Genomic DNA, 25,129 nt, shown 5'->3' with positions numbered 1-25,129 from the left:
AACATTGCTTGCTGTTGAGTTTTAAAAAGAAAGGTCAAAAATTACGTTTAGTTCAGCCTTAAACTTAGTAAAGTGTTAAAGCAGAGAGTAGCGAGGCTTCATACAACTAACATTTGAGATCTTCAGAAACAAGGGAGTTGAGTGGATCCACTATGTCCAAATATTCTCTGCTACATAAGAGAACAATTTTTCCCATCCCCTCTCTCAAAAAACCCTAAAACTCGAGCTGAAATATGAAGATTAAAAATTAATTAAAATATAGCCATTTATTTAAAGATGTTTAGGAACATCTACATAATTCAGTATTTTCTACTCTCTCTTGAATAGGTCTGAACAGTAATTGCAATGTTTGGAAAAAAACTAATGACACCAATTGTTTTAAGTTGTTTACCCAAGAATAGGGTTTTCTGATAATCACTCTGTAATATGTTGTTACTACCACTTTATAAGCTGCCTAATGAATTAATTTTTACACACCAGAATTGCTATTAGAATATCGTATTTGTATCACTTGTTCCTTGGGAGCATTCATAGTAGTGCTGGCAGTAATCAAGAAAACTGGAACAACTGCATTAATCGAGTCTTTTTAATGTAATTGCTCTATTTCATGAGTCAAGTTGCAAAATTTGCAACTCCTAAAAATAGTACCCTATAGAAAAGTAAAAAAAACGTTGGAGATTCACATGCAAATTAAAGTTTCAGTGTTGTGTTTGGCTTCCAAAGGTGTTGCTTGATAGCCTAGTTGTTAGCTGTAAGAAAAGTAAATGGCTTTTCTTAGTGCATGGGTTTTGTGAAATGTTTATTTTTCAACATGGGAATTATCAGAGGGGGCTGGATTCCAGACAGCTGGGCAGATGGTTCTTTCCTTTCAAATGGGGTTGTGCCAACAAAGAGAGACAGCTATATAAATATTAACCCCTAAGGGATAGAGAAATCGCTGTCAATCTTCCCCTACCCCAACAGTCCATTTGAAAAGAAAAGCAAAATTACAATTTTCATCTAAGACAAAAAAAATTAATCTGTTCTTAAAATGTAAGTTTTGAAACTTTGCCTTTTCAAAAATACTCGTGTTTAGAAATGTAATGCAGTTGATTGGTTGGTGTTTAACATGTGGTTGTGTAGGTGATGAAGCATGAAAAAACCAAACTTGCCTGAGGTCAAGTACGTATCAGTTGCAGCATCCTGAAGATGCTAATATATATTTAAGAGAAGTGGTTAGTAACTTGCTGCAAAACTGATTTGTGCATGTACTGTAAGTAAATTTATTTTCTGATGTTTGAATTATTTTTTTTGGTACACTTTACCAAGTTTGAAGTTTGTTGCCTGAAAATAACTACTTTAGGAAATAGACCTAAAAACTCGTGATCTTGGAAGAAGAATTTTAAGAATTGCAGAAGTTACCTCTGAGTGTCAGGATTTAGTTTTCTTTGTAAGGTAGTAATTTAAAAACAAAACTTTCATTCTTTGAAATTTGTTGACCTTTAAAATAAATTTCAGATACTATACCGTGCCTATTCAAATGAATGTTAACATTTTTTCTAGTTTGAAAATAAAGCATTTTTCTTCTTATCTGGATTTTTTTGGTGGACTTTTATTTAGATAATAGAGGCTTGACTAACAGATGTAGAAGCGAAATTTAATTGTTTGTTGAGAGAGGAAGTCTGAGATACTGCAGACAGAATAAGCAGCTATTGTTTGTCTTTATTTGTGAAATAGAATAAGAGAGGAAAATTATTCAGACAAAGGTTGATGCAAACTTTAGTGGTTCAGAACAGGGTTTTGTATACAGCAGTTGAAAATAAATAGATAACACTTGTTTGGGTTTTTTAACATTGCACTCATTTTGGTTGGAAATAAGCTGCAGAGCACTCAGTGTCTGAATTCTGAATTCCCCACCTTACACAAAGAAAAGCAAAGCAGGATGGATAGTCTTTAACTCTCCCCACGTATGAGTCTACAGCAGCTGTATATTTATATGGAAACTGTTAATGAGATGTGTAGACAGGGTCGTAGGAAAAAAGTAGAACGATATTGAGAAGAACAGAGAGTGACTATTTTAGAACATTGATTAAGCTGCGGTAATAACTTTGAGTTTTATATGACAATATCTGTATGTTTTTGAGATCAAGGGATAACTTTGTGCATCACAAGGAGTAACTTTATACTTGTGGTTCTTCTCTATGCATATGTTAATTTTGTCTCTTTAACTTATCTATTAGTATTGGTCAACGAGTAACAGCTTGAAAAACACTAGGAATTTGGTTTTTTCCCCTGGTGAGACAAAACTTCAGAAATCAGGGTGAAACGTGAGAGTGGTTGGATTTGGATGGTGTTGCAGTCATGCTTCCTTGGGTTTCAGTTCATTTGAGTAGGTATCAGCATTATTGCCAGACAACTTGCATAGTAAAAATAATTCCATTTATTAGCCTTTTCAATTTCCATTCTTTATATCTCTCCCAGAGCAATTGCCTATTAATTCGGATTTTTGAAAGATAGACTTCACAGGATGGATAAGTTATTTTTGTATTCAGACACTCATGTCATGCCTTCATTTTTATTTATTTACCTTTTCAAATGTTTCTAATGTAAACTTAACCCCTGGGCTTCTAAAACAAAAAAAAAATTTGTTGATGAAGAAGAAAGTTGATGCTTTATTTGGTTTCAGTATTCAATTAATTGAAAGTGTAAGTCTTTCATGTACTCTCTTTAAGTCAGTTTGGAAAAAATTTTTGAGCCAAATAACTAAGGAAGAGTGTAGCTGTTGTGAAGCTTAAAAAAATAGCTGCAACTAGCACTTCAAGGTTGTTTCACAGTAAAGGGCTAAATTTGAAATGCTAAAAAAAATTAACAGGGTGTGGAAACATAGCAAAATAACTTACATAAATATTATTTACTGTTAGTATGAGGGAGGAGGATTTGTTTATTGTCTAATTAAATAATGATTTGGACGCAAGCTTAAATTACATTATATATGTATGCGATAAAGTTTTCTTGAAGGACAAATTAAAAAAATCTAGTTATAGTTTTATTTACAGAAAATAGGAGCAGTAAAGAACATAGAAAGGAATTTTCTAGTTTTAGCATTATGTTTGTTAGTTTAAATGTCAGCCTTTGTAGTACCTAGGTTTAATGTTTCAATTGTTTTCTGTCATTGTGCTGTTTTTTTTGGCATCTGAATTCTGCAGGCCTCACTAACAGGGTATATATAGTACTATCTAAGAATTAACAGTATCTGAATTATTACGTGCTATTAATTGAAGATAGCAGGAGCAGAATGAGAAATATAGCCAATTATTTGAATATTAAAAGCATTCTATATTGTTAAAGCTCTTCTGCAGTGCTTGCTTTACACCTCTTCTTATACTCTGGTGGCTTTATAGCAGAGGAGTTCATCTTGTAGCTTTTGGATGGTTCAAAGGTCCCCAGTGTGAATTGTAGCCCTGGGACTGGGCAGCCACCTCTTGGATAATCTGAATTCCTGATTTTTGAAGAAAGTGAACAAGCATGGACTCCTGAGACTTGGGTTCACTGGGAACCTGCCTGCATCTCATCTTTGTGTTTACACCTCCTATAATATTTTAATAATTCTTTTTTTCCTTACCAGGGCTTCTCTTACTCTGAGTGGCACCAATCGCCATCAGAACTTTATAACCCTCAGTAAAATAATCTTAAAATTTCCTTCCTTTACTAAGCTCAAACAGAATGGTGCAACTGTGCAGTTATATGCAGTTATACCAGCAACAGCTGCATCCTTAATATCCTTTTGGTCCACTTAACAAAACAAATGTGAGGATTTACTTACATAGCTTCAGAATGGGCCGAAGTGGGAGAAGTCATGAGTAGCTCAGACACTGTGCAAATGTTCTATAGTCATTCCAATTCTTCCAGTTCTTGCTGCAGTGTCTAGTACTCCCATTAGAGTACAAGGAATTGGAGGAGAAAAGGGCACCAAGGGAGGGTGAATCACTTTCTCAGATCTTTTTCTTTAATACAGTAAAAAAAAGCCCCAGAAAATATGACATGTATCTTATATTGAAGTAACTATAAGTGATTGTTTTTACACTGTAACCACAGCAGTTGCTGTACCTTTTTAATTTGCATATTTTAAATTTACTTTAGTAGAATGAATTCTAAGAGTCCCATCCGCTCATTTCCAATTTTATTTGGTTATAACTGTGTGTTTATGTTTAATGTAAGACACAGTATAAATACTAATAGATTTGTTCGGCTAGCAAATATTTCAAGTCAAAATGTTTGCATTTTGGCTATGATTATATTCTTTCTTGGATATATAGGAACAACTAAATGGATGAAATGTAATGGAATATCGAACATATAGAACATAATTCTGTTTTCAGGTAGCCTTATAGTCTTAAATTACTTCAACAGTCAGTGAAGCTTTTCTTATTTTGGACATTGCTGTTAGACTGTTTTTATTTATTTATTTAAATAGCCAGCTTGACATTATTTTTGGCCTACTCACTCATTTTTTATTGCACAAATTATTTCTGCAAACTGTTTGTCAGCATGTTATGATAGCACGCTCTGAATTTGATTTAACTCATGGTGGTAGTAGTAACCAGTAGCCTTCTCTATTGCTCTCTTGTTTTCAAACAGTTTTTCTCCTTATATCCAGTAGACCTGTTGGCTGTGAAAGTGCCTTTTTAAGATCAAATTGTATCAACTTGGATGGAATAACCCCAGGTAGCATTCTTCATATACGTATGTGTTTTCATTTTAGACTTACACTGTGGTTTTTATGCTCTGATGCTGCAAATATACAGGAATCATTTTGTTGCTGTTGGAGTAGAGTTTAGATCAGTTTTCTAGTGAAATAAGTTGGGGCAGGGCAGTGTATAGAAATTTGTGTTGGCATAGCTTTTTGTACCAGGAAAAATAATCTTGGCACTTTTAGCAATTATTGTGTATTGTATTTGGAAGAAAGAACAAGCATCTTCTTTCTAGATTATCTTGGTAGATTCTTTACTCTCTAGACTTCTGCTTGCTTTCGAGTGTTCCCTACTGCAAGCCATGGTTTTACCTTATTTTGCTGTGATTATTCCCAAGAGTCTCTAGTTTTGATTTCTTTGATCTATCCTAAAATAAGAAGAAACACTTGTATGTTCTTAAATAGAGAAAGTGGAGAATTGGTCCTAAATTGTTGGTCGCCTACAAAGCTTGGGTTGGAATCACGAGAGAGGTGGTGGGGTAGGTTTTTCTGTTTCTCTTAAGATCAGGAAAAAGGAGATTCGTGCTTTTTCTTCAGTGTTGGGAAAATTTTTTCTTGGTTTTGGGAATGCCTGTATCTAGTTGGGTAACTTCAGTAAACACCTGTTTCTTAACTCTCTGAGACCCCATTCTCAGGGCCTATCCTTTGCTTTATCCAAAGAAATGGAATGCTTTTCTTGAGTTACCTTTTTTGGATGCAGTCCTCAGTCCAATTAGTGACCAGGTAGAAAGGAGATCACTTTTTCTTTCAGATTCTTAGTTAAAAATAATCAATAGGATATATGATAAAATTTCAAATCACATTATTTTGATACATCTGATTGTCTTTTTTTTTTTTTATAAAGGTCAAGTATTGTGGCAGCAATTGATGGTTGATTATATAGAATTTAAATCTCTTTTTTTCATATCTGAACACAATATGGAATTAGGACTGTTGCTTAGAAAAGCTTTTAGTATACTTCTGGATGAGGGAAAATGTAGTTTACTTGATGACTGTACTGGCAAAGTCAGTTAGCAGAAAAGCTAAAAACCCCATACCCTCCAGGAGGAAGGCTTGACCTTCAACCAAACCAGTGTGATGCCTTTCAACTAACTCTATAACTGGCAATGCATTAATGAAAGATTTCTCCAGTACCTTTATTTTCTGTAATCAGGTTGTCAAATGGAGTTTTTCCCTTTATTTGTATAATTTAATATTATTTCTCCTACTTTTTGTGCTGCTTTATTTAGGACTCTTGGAGCTTCTAGAGGTGATGAACTAACTCCTTTGTTGTAAATAGATCAAGTCTTGGTAAATGTAAAGGAAGTTCATTTTTTTGTTTAATAAAAAAATGGAACTGAAGAGTACACGTTCTCACTGTGTACAAATAGCAACCCCTTGGGCAAGGGAAAGGAGAGTTCTTGTTCTAGGGTGTTTTTCACTGAATACATCTAAAAATAGGTGTCTTGCAAAAGAATAGTGTTAACTCAAGACTCAGCTACATTTTAAGGAAGGTACTTGTTTTCATTTGATGTTAGCATAAATTCATGCAAGTTGTAATATACAATGTCTACATTAAGAATTCTTTGATTTATCAAATTGGCCAACGATGGGTTGCTTTTAAAAGGATCCAAAAAGTTAAGCAACAGGTATGTTAAACTTCAGATAGGCCAAATTTTTAATCTAAAACCTGGGTCTTAAAAAACAAAAATAAAAATTCAAACTTCAAGAATGTTGTTTCTTGGGAATGTTGACTTTTTCAGTTTTGCCATAGGCATGCTATTTCTCTCTTTATTTTTTTTTTCCCTCCTTAACTTTCAGTGAGGGATAAGAAAGTATGGAAATCCATATAGTTTCCCAATTAATGAGCTTTCACTTCGGTAAGTGAGGTAAACCTTACTGTTGTGTGCAAATGTCATCTTGTGCTAAGTTTCTAGAGTTTTGACATTAGCCAGAGAGAAAAGCTTTTGGGGAGAAAATTTTCCTATTTCAGCCTGTCTTTTGAAATGTTAATGGTAGAAGTAAGGCTGTTTCTGAGCAACAGTTGACCTCTTGAAAATACAGCTACTTGGGAAAAAAATCCAATGAAAACCTCTTGTGGAGAAGCGAGGCACATCAGAAAATACCACTGGAGAAAGTGAAAATGTCAGTTCTAATAGTGCTTTGGTTTTACTGGCTTCAGGTCCCTGTACTTCCTTCTGAAGTTTTATGCTGGAGGCACTGGGTGGGAAGTGAACGTTGCTTTGAGGGATGCTTGGATGAATAACTTGTGGTGGTATTCTCTGAGGACACAGATTTCTCAATTATCTGTGCAATGTTCTGATTTGTGCCTAAATAATGAATACTGCATGTAGGCCTTCTTTGGGTATTTCATCAGACGTCGCTTCTGCTTTAAAAAGAAATAAGTATTGTTATTAAGTGTGCAAACAGTCTAGGGAAGAAACAGCAAAAGCTAAACCGAGATAAGGCAAATCAGCAGCCTAGATGAGGTTCAAAATGTGTAATTAGAGAGAGCTTCCTCCCGCTTTCTTGGAAAAGCCTTTTATTTATTTGAGTGTAGTATTGCAAAATTGAGGTTTGAATGAGTAGGTTGTGGCAAAAAATTGGGTTTATTAGTTAATATTTAAAATATCACCCGTGTTTTATTCAAGTAACAAAATGAGATGAAACTGTTAAATCTTAGCAGAAGATACAATGATATTTGCAGAAAGATTTCCTCTGAAGAGGACAAGAAAATGAGTTCATCCCTGAGAAGGAATCATGATACTTTGGCAGCAAAGTGTCTTAAAAAAGGGAGATGTTGAAGGCCCTTCATTTGCAGGCAGTGAATCTATTCCCCCAGGCTGAGTGCTTTGTACTTGCAATCAGAGCAATCCTTAGAAGAAGTGAAGGGAGAAATTTGCCAAGTAGGGACCAATCTTGCTAGGCAAAGTCATTTTCCTTTCTGAAGTATTTGAGTGTACTATCAGGGAGAGAATAGTCCAAGAAATATTTTTTTGATCAATAGAAACACAGGAAAGCTGTCTGAAAAGTCTATACCTGTTTCTCCCACTTTTCATTCCTTTCTATTAGACAGACATAAATTTTCAATTGCAGAATTTCATTAAACTTGTGTTTTAGTAGAAGCTCAGAACCTCAGTAGAACATGTGAAAAACTTGTTGGTTCACAAGGAGTTCCAGATGTAATGGAATGTCCTGACTTTATAAACTGTAATATGTCACCTGATTTAGGAGTTGTGAGTTCTGCTAGCTCTAAACATCAAATAAAATTAATTTGTGTAGCCAAAAGGAATAGTGTTCTTAAGATGACTTGGCATTGGCAGGGGCTATAATACTTGAATGATATTATATGAGTCTGTGATTATTTGAAGGTGGTACCGAATAAATGACAAACGTTTTTCTACATTTGAGTAAGTCATTTAGTTCTCCATCGATGTAAATTGTGTATGTAAATGAAAATGTCTTGAAGCGATCTAAAGATGCAAGAAAGGGGACCGATATTTGAGTTTAGTACAATTGTGGTAAACAAATTGTTAAAAGTGTTTGTTCTAGAGTGAAGTAGTTAAGGATTCATAGGAGTATGAAGTTGCTGATTACTGCCTGCTGGCATTGTACTTTGTATTCTAAGATAATAATGAAATAGGCTTTCTGCCTTAGCATTCTTTACATTTATGAATATATATAAATGAATAAATTTCATCAACTTCTACAAGGATGATGAAGGGGCTATGATAGCACTGATCCAGGGACCTCAGAGGTTTACATAAACATTAGTTGGCAATATGTGATTAAAAAATGGATCTTAGGGCTAGAGTTGAAGTGGGGAGGAGAGAAAAATCATGTTTCAAAGGTATAAGAGCTTACTTTAAAATCTACAGTGTGTGTTTTTTCTGAACTTAGTGCTCATTTTTCCTCACTCATAGTCCTAACTCAATAATAATGTGATGACAAAAATGTATGTTAAACATATCATTGGATTATTGCTGCTCATGATATACTGACACTCAAACCACCATCTATCCGTCTTCTTCAAAGGAAGACTCCAGTACTATGTTACAAGAAATGTAGACGTAGAAACTATGTTCTGGTTTATGTTTTATTTCTGGTTTATTTTTTATCCAAATATTTTGCATATTTTTAAATATTTTTTATTCAATCTTAAGAGATGGAGAATGAAATCTTTTTTGAGTCTTGTGCAAAGAGTCCTTGCTGCTTAGTTCTACCTGCTAGTATTGCTGAAAACATAAGTAAAAATCATGGTATTGTAGATGTCGGTGATATGAATAGGCATTTCATTGTTAAGTGGACAAGGGCAAAAGGCAGAAGACATGAGGAGGGTCAGATCTGGTTATATTTGGGGCACAAAGGAAAGGGAGGTAATGAACTGAACAGATGCAGGCAAACTATAAAAGGTCATGAGATAAACTGAAGTTCAGAATGTATTGCCTTTCAGCAAAACATTTAACAGACTGTTTACTGGAAGAAAATTTTCCTTGTTCCATTTGAAATATAGTAAAGTTATTAGATATTAACTGTATCATGCTAATTTGTAACTCCTTACTTCTAAAGTGATTCTGTAAAGTCAGTCCATCAGTTTGCAGTAGCTACGTAAGGACTGATCCTTAGAGGTACATCAGATTGCAGTGTGATTTTAGTTACACACTCCTTCCAACTTTTTTAAGTATTTTTGAATTTGAAAAAATCTGAGGTCTATATATCTCTTGTATTTTTATCTTATATTATCTTTAAATCATCAACATAACCAATGAAACATGGGACAACAATCTTTGACCTTTCTGTTTTCTGTTAGTCTTTAGGGTTTAAAAATCAACATACCACTGTATGAAAATTAATTGTATTATAAAGGTTTATCTGATCAACCAAATCCTGGTAGCCAGAAAGCTGTAAAAAGCAATTTAGTCCTTTTTAATAATAAAAAATACTACAAATAATACTTTTATATTCCATAGAATAAAATACCTATAGTAGATCATTGACCCGTTACTTTCTCAGGTGAATGTTTGTATAGTTGATACTTCAGTTGTAATTATAGTATTCTTACTGTTATTCTAGTAGTACCCTAATCCTTTTCTTATTCCTGTCAGGTAAAAAAGGCTGTTAAAATCTATAATTTAAATTTCTGCTGTTATTAAAAAAAAAAGTCATCTTTCTTGAAATACTTTTCTAATGAGGTCAAAGCAATGTGCGTTTCTCTCCCCAGTGAATTTAAGTTTTGTGGAGACTCTTGGAAAATGGCACTTTAAATATAGAAAGGTAAGATCTCAATTGGTTTCTTTTCTTGTAGGATTTTTTTCAGTCTTATAGTATCAGATCTTCCCTGTCGAATCTTTAAAACAAACCAAAAAGCCTCCCCAACTCCCCACCACTGCTAAAAATCTCTTGGGCCTGTGACATGATGCTTTTCAATGAGGTGGTGAGGTGATGTCTCTGCCCTCCTGTGCCCTTCAGCTGATTGAAAATATTTGCACGGTGTTTTTGAGCTGGAGTGTGTGAAATGATCAGTTTTCAACTGTTGGCAATTAATTCACTTTGTATAAATAATTCCTTGTGTTTTGAGCAAGTGTCTGTGAGCAGCAGTGTGCACTCCTGAAAAGTTTAGGTCATGTTTTTTGTGCCATTTAACCCTTACTATCAGTCAGTGATGTCTTTCAGTATTTGCTGTACTGAGTAATTCTGGCCTTTTGGGCACCATGGATATGTGAAAACACAAGTAGCTTGTTGTGTATTTCAGGCTTTTTGACTGGGGAATTTTGATTCCTTTCATATGCAGCTCTTGACAGATCTCTGCTCTCCTCTGGTTCAATACTGTTTCCATTCAGTTGCAGAATATTATAGAAAACAGCACAGTTCTTGATACCTGGAAAAATTTTGCCAATGTGTTGAAACTTTTTTCCAAAATTGACATGTTACATCAGAGATCATTTCAGCCAATGCTTATTCTGTGCAATAAACTTCCAGTTTAATTTTATAATTCTCCCAACAATGTAAATTTCTATTGTCTTTAATATTTAAAGGAGTTAGATGCTACAGTGATGCTCGTGTAGAGTAGTGCAGGACATCTGGGGTAATAAGAGAGCAAGAGAAAGGAGACAGTCATCAAGAGAAGAGAGAAGGGGGCTATTTAATGAAGTCCTTGCCACTGTGCCTTAGTAAAGGAGTTGAGCTGGAAGCTACTGTTGTGGTTTTATTCTCTTTTTTTATACCAGCAATTCTGGTGTGCTGGACTCATTGAACAGGGAGTGGGCGAGGGTGCAGTGCCCGGGCTGGTATCAGAGGACAGTCACCCTGAGCTAAAATTATCTGCACTCAGAGTTTCTGCCCCACAGGAGTGAGTGTAGTGATTTCATACATTCTTCTGCAGAACAGGTAACTCTGGTTTTTATTTTGCTCTTTCTAGATTATTCTATTTCTAACACAGAAGCCATTTGATTTTCCAGAGAAAATCTGTGTAGTTCCTGTCATTTTCATTGTCTTCAGGTCATTCAAGAGAATCCAAATGGCCTGTGCAACCATATTGCCATTGATTGTTTTCCTTTGTTAGCTAGATCACAACATCGTGTTCTTACGTGTGCCACAGTCATGCTTTAGTTTCCTGTGTAGTTATTCCTAATCCTCTTTGGGCCACATTATTTATGAAAAGTACCTACACCATAATTTAACATGCTTTAAGACTAGCTTTCTAAATGCTTTAAGACTAGCTTTCTAAATGTGTGATTTTTAACATTTTTTGAGTATTTATTTGCAGAAATACCCTTAAAAATGTGAGGTGGTTGAATTTTATCTGAGCTTTTTATCTTTTTTATCTGTCATTGAAGCTACATTTGGTGTGCTGTTTAAACTTTGTGTGTGTTGATCCTTCTAAGACCCATCACTTCCACTGGGGACTCCCATTGCATTTTTTGGATAATGCTCTTTGTACAACAACAAACTTTATACTGAAGCTTAGCTACGTTTTTAAAAGACCTTAAAGGCAGATTTTCATTTTCATTCCAGTCTTCAATGTGATCTCATTGATATCTCTCAAATTTGTATCTCCTGCTATAGAACCAGATGTTATCTTCACATAATTGTGTATGCAGCTTCTAAATTCTTTTTGGAAACCACGTTAACTACAAGATTTAGTTTTTCAGTTTTACTATATGATGTACAAATTATATATTCATAGAGATATTAAATTTAGATGAACACTCTCTCTGGGTTCCTTTACCCTTGTTTAGACATACCGACTGCTCTAGGGCCTTGAAGGAACTTAATTCAGCTCTTGAGCACATACTAATTCTCAGAAAACAAATTGGCAGGTAAGCATAAATTTAATTTACTATATTAACTACAGAGGGTAAAAGTCTTGCTGGTGTAAATATAATCCTGTGATCAGGATTCCTTAGCTTGTCCTCCTCTTCCTGGATTTTTTTTTGTTCCCCCGGAGAGATATCTGTCTAAATATATGGAAAAGTGCACACATGTTAATGTGTGTCTATGTATATCTGTGTGTGTGTATGCCTCTTGCATTTGCCCAGTATTTCTGGACACAGCTACTCCTCAGTAGTCATACTAGACATTCCCAGACATGTGGACTGTGCTCGTTGGAAAAACTAAGTTTACTTTTGGACACCACTGAACTTTGTGTGCAACTTCACTATTTGCTATGTAGAAAGCCCAATATTTTTGGGAAACTATTTTATGGACTTCTGTCTATATTTGAGTTATGCATACTGAGAAAAGTCAGAATTTGTGGGAAGCATTGAAATAATTGCATTTATTTTGTGTAATGGATGCCTGCATCTTTCTCTCAGGAAGACTCTGCGTAGCTTAATTGAGCCAGCTGTGCACCATAATCTAAGTATATTGCCCACGTACTTTACATCTTAAATTATTAATTGAGGTTAAAGATTATTATGAGTCAGGGAAGACTTCTGTAGAGATATAATATAATTGTATTAACTATGAACCAGTATTTCTGTAGAAATGTTGGGTCTAAGCCTTCAACTAGACAGGTCAGTAAGCACATGCTGTATGGACACTATAGTCAGGTCTGGGGAAAGAAATGTACTTAAAGAGCTTCTTATATTTCTGCAGTAACCTCTGTTTTATTGCTCTTCTATGAAGCTCCTTTTTGTTATTATTAATTTTTAATAGTCCTAATCAACTATAATAGAAAATTTTTGTATGGTACATATCACAGCAGTCTTGGCAACATCATGTTTTCAAAATTCAGAGGCTGAAGCACAGGGTGTTCTGTGTTGCTATAACTTTGCCTTTTGTTTTGAACATTTGTTCATAATTGTTCCATTAAGTATGTTTGGTTTTGTTTAAAGAATGGTGTTTGCATTACTGAAACGTAATAATTACAAAGGTCACAGTTAGAGCTGCACAAGGTTTTTATAATCAGTGCATAGAAATATACAATAATACCCTGATAAAATATATGAATACCTTGGTAGAATCACAGTTTTGGCCTTCTAGATATTAAAATATTATGTTTCATGTTCCTGCTTTCATAGCAAATCCTAATAATTTAAAAATATTATTTTGTATTACTTAAATATTAGCATTTGCTGAAATGTCAACCCTCTCTAGAAAGTAAAATATATAAACAGTAGTGTGTTAACAGTGATTTTGGTCAAGGACAGGAACTTGGTGAAAGCTTTCCATACATTGTTATCAATTTTATATGGTTTTAATAATTTGAGAGGGGTGGTCTTAAGCTGTGTATGGCTATGGAAGGAAGAAGAACAAGAAACAAATAGTAAAAGATGAGATGTCTTTAAGAAATCTAGTACCCCTTTGTTGTTCACATGATACGTGATACAGGTATTTTATATGGGGTTTTTAGTAGAAAGAATAAATGGCAAAATATTGAATTTTTTTTAATGAATAATCTAAAAAAAAAAAAAGAAAAATCTAATTAAAATACTGGAAATTTAAAATGTAGAATTTCTGGAATGCTTGTCAGTGTTTTAATCAGGAATTTTACCCTAAGTTGGATTCAGTAGTAACATTTGCCTATGATATTACTATCCATTCTGCTTTTCCCTACCCTTACTCACCTTGTTCTTTTAGATGTGTCCCTATAGCTATTTCTGGGAGTACGCTCTGAACTGAATCAGGAAGCTGATTTGATTTAATCGTTCCCTCATTTCTCTCTCTCATTTTTTTTTTTTAATTTTTTTTTTCCCTCTCCCAACCTGGATTAGTTCCCCAGTCACATTCACAGTGCAGCCCTACACACAGTGGTGCAGCACAAGGTAAGGGCAGGACAGAGACAAGGATGAGTAGTAGAGTAGGAGGAATGGAAAGCCCTTAGGTCAGCATTGCTACTGAGGAAAAGGTACATGGAATGTTACCCTTATTTTAAATACCACAGGTTTTCTCAGTAATTACATGGTCTGTAAGCTAATTGACAAGGCTCTGCAGTACGTATAATGTAAAACAGGAATTATCAATGAGTAAGATTAACAACAGCTTCTTCACAGTGTCATTCTGGTAAAATGTGAAAACCGTAAGTGTAGGGCAGTATTTATCAAAAAAGGAAGGTTGGTTTTTGATTACAGCAGTGATTAAAAAAACTTATAGCTTAAACTCGTTTTTCCTGATGATTTTTATGGAGATTCACAGATTTATTTTTCATTTGAAAAAGTGGCTTGAACGTTGTGAAAGTCCTTAGAACTGTCAATCTCTGATAACCTAATATGCACAAGAACAAAATATTTTGTAATAATTAAATATCAGTTAGTTGTAACTTAAATGAGTAATGTTTGACATAACACTGTAGCCATAATGTAAATGCCTTTAAAGTCAGAGTGTTTTCAGTAGTTTACTGTGCCTATGCCTTCTGTACATTCCACTGCCTAAAAGTAAAATCTAATATCAGTTTGAGAGAAGAAAATCCTAAACAAGATATTTGGGAGAATTGCCATTGTTTATGTGAATTTTTGAAATTTCCTATTATGGTTTTCCTGAAGTAAGGTTGAATGTTGTGTGGAAAGAAATTACCAGGAAGTTGTTACTGAGCTGTTAAGGCAGTTTGAAATGTATTTTTTAATATGGGTATAGCTCATGATGATGATTCTGATTTCCAAAGGAATCAAATGGATTATCTTTATTCTTAAGCCAATTCTTTCACGTGTGGTCTGGTCTTTAAATATTTAAGTTAGAAGGTTCAAAACTTAGCTCTTCAACAATCTGTTCGGTGGATTATGCTGGACATTCCAAGAGCTGTGAAATGAATATAACTGATACCTTGGAATCCCAATTTTCCCCTTATGATCAGCTGTACTCTTAAGAAAAGTGCACTTTTTTTTTTCCCCCAGAAATGCCCAGAGGAGACTAAGAATGCACGTTCTGGGAAGTTTTTATTTTAGGAAAACATATTTTGGATACTAATTATAATATAGCAGAATTTTGACTTGTCGTATTTGGTTATTAGGTTTGCACAAAGCATAATGCAAATTAGCTTTGTGATTGTATTCTTAATTTGCTAAATTCTGATGACCTAACTCAAGTAGCATTATTACAGGTGTACAGACAGAGAGGGATCAGGATTCTGTAGCTGGAGATGCCTCCTGTATGTAAATAGTACTCACAGAAGATGCTTTTATAACTAGATAATCTGTGATTACAGTTTAGGAATGGCAAATTTCATGGTGAAATCCAAAAATGGGACAGAAAAGTGAGTGTTCATAGGACATTTGGGATTTTTTTTATAGACACAGAAGGACAATTGCCCAGTTCACGTTATTATTTAAATTTATACTTAAGACCAGCTTTGGAATTAGAGAGGAGCTAAAGGCACATAAACCTTCCAAATTAGTCCCTGCTTTCCATTTCCTTGCCCTTCAGCACTGTTCCTGCTGTAGCATCGTGGAGACTTTCCAGATTCCTGGCCCTACCTGTTTGAGGGAGTAAACTGCTGCACAAGAGCTTCTGGGGGTTTAGTCTCGTACCCCAGGTTGGAGCCCTGAGCTGAAGGTCTGTTCCTGTCGTGTGCCCCAGTGTCACCCGTGACACTGTGTGCAAAGCTGAGCTTGCACGGGGACTGTGTCTAACAAGGCCTGAGTCTCAGGGAAATCAACTGGACTTGAACATTTAACGTAAAGCTTTGCTTAATGGATGGGCTTAATCACGTATTAAAGTGGCATCTTTAAAAATGGCTCTAAAAAGAACTCCCTGGGAATTTTAATATGCTCTTTGCCTGCTATCTTTTGTTCTTCTTTACAAAGTGGGGCAAAGTCCCTTGTTTGTGTTGAGGAATCGTGTGTGCAATGATAACATTAAGTTGCAAAAATAATGAGGAAAATAGATCTCCTCCATTTATAGGTATAGAAAGCAAGTTCTGTTTGTATTTGCATCTCAGTCAGTGAGGAATTTAATTACTTTAAAACGTGTTCTTATATATTTCTTTTTAATCATTAAAACTAATAATTATTTTTAATTAATAAACTGGGGAACAGTTTTTATAAGTGATCATATATTTTTATAGAATATTAATGCAACTGGTTTTGATCACTATTTAGTATAATTCGGAGGTAAATATTCAACTATTATTTGTTTATTTGTCAAAGATGGAGAACTAGTGCCTAATTTTGCTTTGCACCTATGTGAAATAGGTGAAACCCATTCCAAATTGCATTGTAGGGGTTTTTAATGATTAAACTTGCACGTACTTCACATAACTGAAAATAGCTACCTAGAACGCAAGTCAGTGGAAAATTCACTCTGTTATTCCAGTGCAGTTTCAGTGCAAACTTCAGTACATCCTTAATTATGGAGTCACATAATATTTGCCATCAGATCCATTTGTCAACTCCATTTGCTGTTCGAAGTTACAGATGTCAGGAATTTGTACATGTCATCAATTCATTTGTCATAGTTGTTGTATGTTAACATTAAAATCAAGTTAGCTAACGTTGACATCTAAATTGCCATCTTTAGGTTTCAGAGTCAATAACAGATTTCAATTAATTTCGTACTGATCTGAGATGTTGTGTCAGGGTGATGCAGAGAAAGGGAAGTCAACACTGGTTTATACTTGCTTCCTTGTTGGTTTTCTTCAGAAATAAATTGTGATGAAAGTGTAAAACAAAGGTTTCCCAAACGCAATTTTCATGATTGCAGGTTGATGTTGACACTGGAAGGATAAGAAAGAGCTCTTCAATTTACAACATGAGGTGCATTCTGATTGGGGGGAAAAAAAAAAAAAAGAAAAAAGGGAAAAGTGAAAGGGAAGAAAAGAAACAATTTTACCTGTAACATGTTATTGTAAACTTACCAAATTGTTACTCTTGTGGTAGTGATATCCTCATTTAGATTTTATAAACAAGAAAGTGAATGGTGACAATTATATGTTTCTTAATTTTTAAATACAGATTTAAGTTTGTTAGCAGGTTAATACTTGTATTCATGTCTCAGTACAAGATGCTGTTGTAATTACAATCTAGGGTATTGCAGAAAACCATTTCGAATCATGCTGGCTTGAACAATTGTTATATGGCTCAAACAGAGGACAAGAAACCAAATTTAGTAACTTATATCCATAAGATTCATAATGAGCTTTACTAAAATTTAACACAAAATGGAGTTTTATGGTGGTGGGGGTTTTTTTGTTGTTATTTGTGACCAAAGCAGTATGTATGCAACTGGAGGAAAGGTGCTGAAAGGGTCAGAGACTGGGAGGTGGTTTTGCAGCCTGAGAAAAACCTCATTCTTGTCAGTGTTATTATGTGAGTGGGATCAATAACTGCAATATCAACAACTGCACACCCAGTAAATGGTCTGAATTTGACCAGTCACACCGTGTCCGAGTGCTTTAAGCGTTGAGATAATTATCACTAATTTTTTTAACAAGAAGCAAAAATAAGAGCTGTGCTAGAGTTTTGAAAGATGTTTAGCGTGGCTAACCAGCTGATCTTACTTCCAGGCGTAAAAAAGCTGAGCTTTCAGCTTGACTGTTGAACAATGTACAGACAAATTAATAGATTTATTCTACTGTACCTTTCTCAGGAATAATGAGGTCAGGAGTTTGCGGAGTGTCATGGTTTCTTTCTATGTTTGTGTTCTGAATATAATTCAACCAAAGTAGCTATTTATGTAAAGGTCTTCAGAATTCCTAAAAAGAAATGTGTCTTTGGGAGTGGGGTGGAACACTGATGCTGGGATATTGCTCAGTCAAAAACTGGATGGGGAATTGTCTGGAAAAGTTGTCAATAAGGTATGGTACTTGTTTTAAAAATAAATAAATAAAGTAAAGAGTGATGTAGTAAATCTTTCAAGTGGGAATTAGAATCTGTGTATCTGTCAAGGCTGGTCTCTGGTAGCAGTGCAAATGAATAGAGCAGACAACTGAGGGAGGAAAAAACAATTTGAAAATTGTGGTTACAATAAGCCAACAGAAGTTAAGTAGAAATTTTGTTGTTAGTTTTAGTCACACTGGTTCCCTCACACATGTCTACATGCCACTGCAACTTCCACGAACAACTGGAAAGAGAGGAAGACAATCCAGGGATAATTGAATTTTCTGTTTTCAAATGTGCCTTATTGCTATAGAATTCTGCTGAATACTCTGCCAGCTCTGAGACAGACAGACACCAACACTCCTGGGCCCTTGGTGTGCTATGGCAGATCAGTGTCCATCAGACATGCCTTTTTATGGAGCAGGACAGCTTGGTTCTACCACCATGACATTGCTCCCACTGTTTTATAGTAAATCTATTGGATTCTGTGGAAGCAAACTATTTTTTTTCCACTTCTTTTGTATTTTGTTTTGCCTCTAGAGTGGGATGTCCCTTCAGGAGGGAAAAAAAAAATCAATTCAGTTTTTTAAGTTGAATTTTGTAGAAAAGTTTATGATAGTTGGTTTAAAATAAACCCCAAAAAGTGTGTTTTATTGCTGGGTGTCCAGGAGTTTATCAGGACGCTTGTGGTTTTCCAAATTGCAGACTTGGAGAAATAGTCTGCTTGGTAACCTGGAAAGAAAAAAAACATATTCCTGTATGGATAATGAGAGGAATTTCTATATAAGAAAAATATGTATGTTTTTTACACATTCAGTAGTAACTGCATCGGGCTCAGGCAATTTTGTAGGGTAGGAAAGGGAAGGAGAACACAGAATTAAGAGGTACTGGTCAGATAAGATAGCCAAGCCCAAATAAATTGAGCAAATTACAAAGAACTATTAACATTTGTACGGAGTTATCTAGGGAAGACAGTTACCAGACATTAACTTCTAGCTATTGTCAGCCAGCATAGGGAATTCACATGAATTCATTGTGATTCAACTTGAAAAAGAACTGATATGTCAGAAAATCCTGTTAAATACTTGCCCTTCCAGTAGAGTGAAAGAAATGAAATCCAGGACAATGTGTGGGGGAGGGCAATACTGCTAATACCCATTTGCATTTCAGTTTTCCATTCTGTAAGAACACTAAAATCCTGCATTCTGGACACATCATGTGTGTTGGTTTGAAAAATGTCCCAAGAAGGGTAAATCTTTGGTCAGGATTCAGATTCTTTTCTGAATCCAAAGAGCCAGAAAGGGAAGTAACTGCTAAAGACAAGAACTTCAAGTTGCAGAGCCCTGAGTTCTCTTGGAAAAAAATATATGTGGGGATAGATCCCAGTTCCTATGGTGTACACTCCCAGTTACACACTGTGTGAGGCACAGAACTGACACACTCTTCCCATCCTTCCCGCTGTCCTGCGATGAGACAGTGGGGAAAAGTGGTGCTGTTCCAGGTACACGTTCTGTTCTTTTGGTTATAAAAGCCTGGAATTCCATCTGTGCTCAGGCGGCAAAAGAAACAGGAGAATGATATATTTTTTTTTTCTCTAATTGTTAAGGTCCCCAGCCATTTTACAAGGTTAGGATGCAGACAGTCCATGATAGGAAAAAAAAAAAAAAAAAGAAAAAAAAGAGATATCCGTCAACCCGTGAAGGAAATAAAAGGTGAAAAGACTAAAGATTGCATTGCATGCCTTAATGTGTCTTCATACTTGTGTTAGAAGAAAGTTAGCTTATATCTAATTAGAAGTTAACGTTGCAATAATTGTGTAAGGCAAGCATGTGCACGCGATGAGCTGATGTCGCAGGAAGGAAATGACAAGTGCAGAAGAGCATAAATCAACCTCTAGCTGAGATCTCTTGCTTTTCAACAGTGCATGAACACTATAAAAATTTTAACCCTAAAGGAGTTCTTAGTTTTCGGATTTTCTAAGAGCATGTCTGTAGCTTTGAAAGTCGTGAATTGGCTCAAAAGTAATTCAACATCTTGATATTTGTAAGAGGTAGGAACTTAGTGATATTACATGCAGCTGATCCGCTTAAGGTAGAGGATTTGTACTTGACTGAAGTCAAATGAGCAACAGCTCTGCGCTGATTTAGTGAACAAAGGAGACCTTCGTGTTCATAGCAGAAAAAAGTATCAGTAATGTAAAAATTCTGTATGTCTTTAATAAATTTCAAGTTTTAAATAACACTCTCAATGAGTATATTAGTATTTGTTTTATCAGTTACTTTTGTATTAGGTCTATAGTTCTTGAACTCTGAGGGTGTACGTTGAATTGACTTTTTGAACTTAACGAATTTTAAACAAACAGAGCCAACGGGGACTGGCCAGAGTAGTGTTTACTTTTCTGTTTGATGAATTGCCAGGACTGGGGTGCTAAAGGGCACTACAAAGCACAGGTGGTTTCAATACCTTTGTGTGCTTTCGGTGTTTTTATTTGGAAATCATTAGTTACTGTTAAAGCAATAATCCTTTTTTGGATGCAGCTGAAATTCTTAGCTCTTAGTGAACCCTCCTGTGGTTTTTCTGCCTCTGTATTTTAGTGTATTTTAGTTTTATTACAGGTCTTGACAGCCTAGTATTTATTTTGTGTTTGCTTAGGCTTCAAATTCTGTTCAAAACCGATAGGTCTATTTGATTTGAGAGTATATTTTATCTTTCACACAACTTACTGTGTGGGATGAGAATGTGGAAGGTTGGAGTACCTTTACAATTCAGGTTGCTGCAATATCTTTTCTTCTTCATTTCATATGAAGAAGTTCATGCCATTTGTGTGTCTTAAAAGCAATTGCAATGAAAAAGGTGAGTCTTTGCAACAGCTTGCCAAGATTCATTTTTCCAAGTACTCTTACTTTTACTCATATACCATTGTTTTATAATCCTTATTGGACAGAATAGACCAAGGCCACTTGATGTAAGTACTGGTTTTCTTTGTGCTTTTCCACTGTTTTATATTCACTAGCAAACTATTCTAATAAACTGGTAAGATCCTAAAGCCCAGAAATCCTTTTATCCCCACTTTCCTCTTTCTTTTCTTTTTTTTTTTTCCTTTTTTATTGATCTATGCTAAATGAGTAAATACATTGTTCTGTGGCATCAAGTAGAATCTGCTTTTTCAAAAATTAGGCAGAACTGCAGTTTGGTTTTTTTTTTTGCAATGCGGCTTCATCTCATTTTTACCTGAAACTCAGAAGACTCTCTGTGCAAATTGTGTTTGGCGCAGATTTAGGGTTGTGGCTGCCAAGATTAGTGAGGAAGGAGCTGGAGAGCTTCACTTTTGCCATCATTACACAGCCAACTCTACCTTAATGTTAGCAGTAGTTTACTGCTAATGTTTCTAAGGAGATGGGTTGAGTTTCAGACAAAAATGTTGTTATCTTGTTTAAGCAAGCTGAAAATACAATCTGTCTGTGAAAATACCTTAGGAGCACTCTTCATTTGAAAGTCTTGATTGCTGTATGTTAGAGCTGAGATTGGTTGGTTGATTTGGACTTTTTTTTTTTTTTTGCCTACCATAAACCTTTAAAAGATGTTTTTCAAGATATTCTTTATTTTTCTTTTGAGTGAGAAAGAAAACTAGATTGGAGCCCAAGAAGTTACACGTTATATATAACAAAAAATATTTAATATAAATGGTAAAGCCAGTTTAAACGCTTTCCTCATTGTTACTGGGCCATAAAAAGCTATTGTCAGAACAAGCATGCTGTGAAAGCTGACACTTGTTCAGAAGAATTCTTTCAGTTCAGAGGGAAACCATCAGTAATTGTAATGCTTAGCAATTATAGGGAAATCCTTTTTGTTTCAAATGGTTTATAAGCTTGAGCTAATCCTTCAATGGTCTGTGGAAATAAACTGAGAAAAAAAAAAAAAAGGGGGTGATTCAACCAGAACTAGAGATTAATAACAGTCAGAACCAACAAGTCAGAATTCTTAGTCTAATGTCTCTGGTAAGACTCAGAATCTCTGGTCTTGTGTGCCATTCTTCTGTGTTTTCAAAATTAATATTAGATACATGTTTCTAACAGGATTAATAGAGAAAGGTATGAAAACTTGTGACTTTGGTAGACTCCGTGCCATCAAGTCTTGCTCTTAGACAGGAGGCTGTAAAAGAACGAGTGTACTTTGTGTTGCATGAGTGTATTTGATGTGAGTTGCTGGTTGAGTGCGTGGTTTGCCTGGGATTGGGAAGGCATTGCCAGTTATAATTAAAATGTCATATAATATATTTCATAAATCATTTCAGAGGGTACCATTATGACTAAGATAGATTAAAAATTGGGGCATTTCAAAGAATTAATGTATAACACTATTGCATTTTCTCAAGTCAGTCGATTCCGTACAGTATTCTCAAGCATATATAAATAATTTAGACTTATACTGTGTGTCATTGTGCTTGGATGCAAGCATCTCACTGCAGCACCGACCAACCTGGCTTCCCCCAAACAAACTGAAATAGTGCTCAGCTGAATAGACCTCGTTAGAAACAGAAACCACATTGTTTAGATAAACAATTCAGACAGAAGGCAACTGGATTTTTTCTACTATAAAATTGTCAGATACCTGAGATTAAGATGATAGTCTATTGAATACAGATTAAGAGACATACTATATAAATATCTAGAAAATCTGTTTTCTAAACAGTTACGAATTAGTCTCAAAAACACTCCACACATTTCCAGCATTCATTAAGAGAGATCTTGAAGTGATTCTGCCTTCTCACTTTTAGTATTGAGGGGTGCTATACTTGGTCGTGGAAGTTAATCTTGTGTATTTGATTAGGCTTGTATTTATCTTTCCAGTGAATTTCCTTATGGTTGCATGATTCTCTTCTTAAAACGTTGAATTAGAGCCTAAATGGGAATAAATGGGAATAAATAGCAAGAACCTGAAACAGTTCACTTCTCTATAAAGTAAAGGAAACTTGTAATAATGATGGGAGGGCTCTTAGTGGATCCAGTCTCTGGAGCTGCGAAGGGAGAAAAAACTGCCTGGAATTTCAGAATTGGTGTATAAACTTGCTGGTGTAAACAACGCCTGCGGCCTAGCAGCTTTCACACAGGGTATACTGGGCAATTAAGGGAGATCATTGAATAGAGGGAGAAATAGTGTTTTTTAAGTCTGTTGCGCTCCATCTGACGGCTGGCTCAGTGTCGTCTCTAAAATACTAAAACTTGTGAGTGAGACCATACAGTGGCCAGAAAATTTCCCAGGCCAACGTGTTGGTTTGCTGCACTCCCCTCAGCCTGGAGAATCTGACCAGTTATGTTTAACATGCTATGACATTAAAAAAACAATTTTAAAAACTCACGGTTACAGTTGTCCTTGTGGAAAGAGACTGATGTATTTTTCATGGTCTTTAATAATCTCAGGCAAAAATGAAATTACCTCTTAAGTGCTGCGCTGTCATGTGGATCAGGTGCTGCCCTTCCCAAGCAGATGAAGCAGGTCTGAGCCTCCTCTAGCAGCATTTCAGTGCTTGGGCACTTTAGATCTGTGATATACTGAGTAGAAAAACATCATCCCCAGGAATCTGGGGATCTGAGAGTGCTGATGTATGATCTTTGATCCTTTTTCTCTTTAAGCACTGCAAGATGTTCTGCTAAAGCATATGCTTCTCTTTTTACAGAGCCAGGTGTTCTGCATTCCATTGCTACTTGATTTTTCTGCTCATCTTCCACAGATAATGCTGCCCACTTCTTAAAGGAAAACTAATAAATACTGTGAAACTTTTTTTAATTGGGTTTTTTGTTTTGTTTTTGCATCTCCTCTTTCTGTTTCATGGTAAGGCATTTTTTTTGAAAACCTGATTCATATTGTCCTTTCTTCATATCCTCTTTCTTTCTGGAAAACAGGAGACTTCAGGAAATTGGTATTTGAGGATAAACATGGCAATGGAGATGGCTGAAGCCAGATAAAAGGAAATCCTGTGCGTGGTCTGGCTGTGCTGTAACTCATTGTCACTTTGTTTTCCCAAAGGATGCTTGTTTGAGAGTCTTTTTGCTTAAAGAAATAAAAATAAAAAAAAATAGAGAGTTGTGTAATAGCTGCCTGCCTTCTGGGCAGGGGACAGTGCCTGTTTCTGCTCTGATGGACTTTGGTTCTCTTTTGTAGAAAGAAACTCCCATCTCAGGTCTTGGTATGCTTCTGTCACAAACACTGCTGGCAGTTTACAATCTGTGGCTCATTACTAATTCCAGGCAGTGTCCTTTAACACTTCCCTTCAAAAGGATGGAGATACCTGACCTAGAACTTTTTTTTTCCATTTTAATTTATTTTATGTGATGCTTCAAATTTCCCTTTTGTTTATGGAAATTGGTTTTGCGACTGGTTGCTTGTAATAAGGCCAGCCCACCCATTTGTAATTTTTTTTTTTTTTTTCTGAAAAGAATGTTCTTTTACTAGTACTTTAAGAGATGTCATATTGAGATCTAGCATTTTAGATTTCCAGTAGGAAAAGAAATATATATATATATAGATGGAAAAGAACAGATTTTTCCTTTGCCTTTTTTCTTCCGCTCCTCCAAAGGAGAGTAAAAGGAAAACTCCAGTGGCACCAAGAGGTTACAGCATAATGCTAATAATGCAAAATCCTCTTTCTTTGGCTTTTTTTTTTGTCAGTTTATATTTATCATATTTCTGTGCATTCACAGTGCAGACCACAAGACACATGAAAAAAAAAGAGGTGGTTCATTTGGCAAGAGATTTCAGCTCCAGTTTTGCAAGCAAATGAAGGGGAAGTTAAATTAAAAACTTTCCCTTTATTAAGTCAGTAATGTGGTATTAGTTTTTTCATTTGTATTGGTTTTAGATGAGAGAAATTATTATTACTGGCAAAGAAAATACATTTTTATCCTTTGTAGGACTTGGATTTATTAAAAAACCCCACAACCTCAGTGTTTTTTAATGTTAATACAGAAAGCAAGGCAATTAGTTGTAAGTAGAGGTGGGCTTCCTCAACTTTAGTAATTTTATTACAATGTAACTACTTTTATTTTACATCAACCAGTTGTGTTTCAAGATTGTTCCAATTTATTATTGGTAAGACCAGATACATTTATGTTTGAAGTAGTAATTACAATTTTTGTGCCTCAAGGCTGTGGAAGGTTATTTGACATCGCTG

At 35.2% G+C, this 25,129-nt stretch overlaps 1 protein-coding gene across 1 annotated transcript in view; it reads left to right on the top strand.

The window, feature by feature from the left end:
• SDK1 (sidekick cell adhesion molecule 1) overlaps positions 1 to 25,129 on the top strand; it is a 411,416-nt gene that overhangs the window by 27,627 nt on the left and 358,660 nt on the right. The window lies entirely within an intron of this gene.

This window comes from Calidris pugnax, unplaced genomic scaffold (genome assembly GCF_001431845.1).
Source record: "Calidris pugnax isolate Ruff unplaced genomic scaffold, ASM143184v1 scaffold123, whole genome shotgun sequence".
NCBI classification, from domain to species: domain Eukaryota; kingdom Metazoa; phylum Chordata; class Aves; order Charadriiformes; family Scolopacidae; genus Calidris; species Calidris pugnax.
Note: the sequence above shows the minus strand (reverse complement) of the source record. Positions and strands in the feature narration are given on the sequence as shown.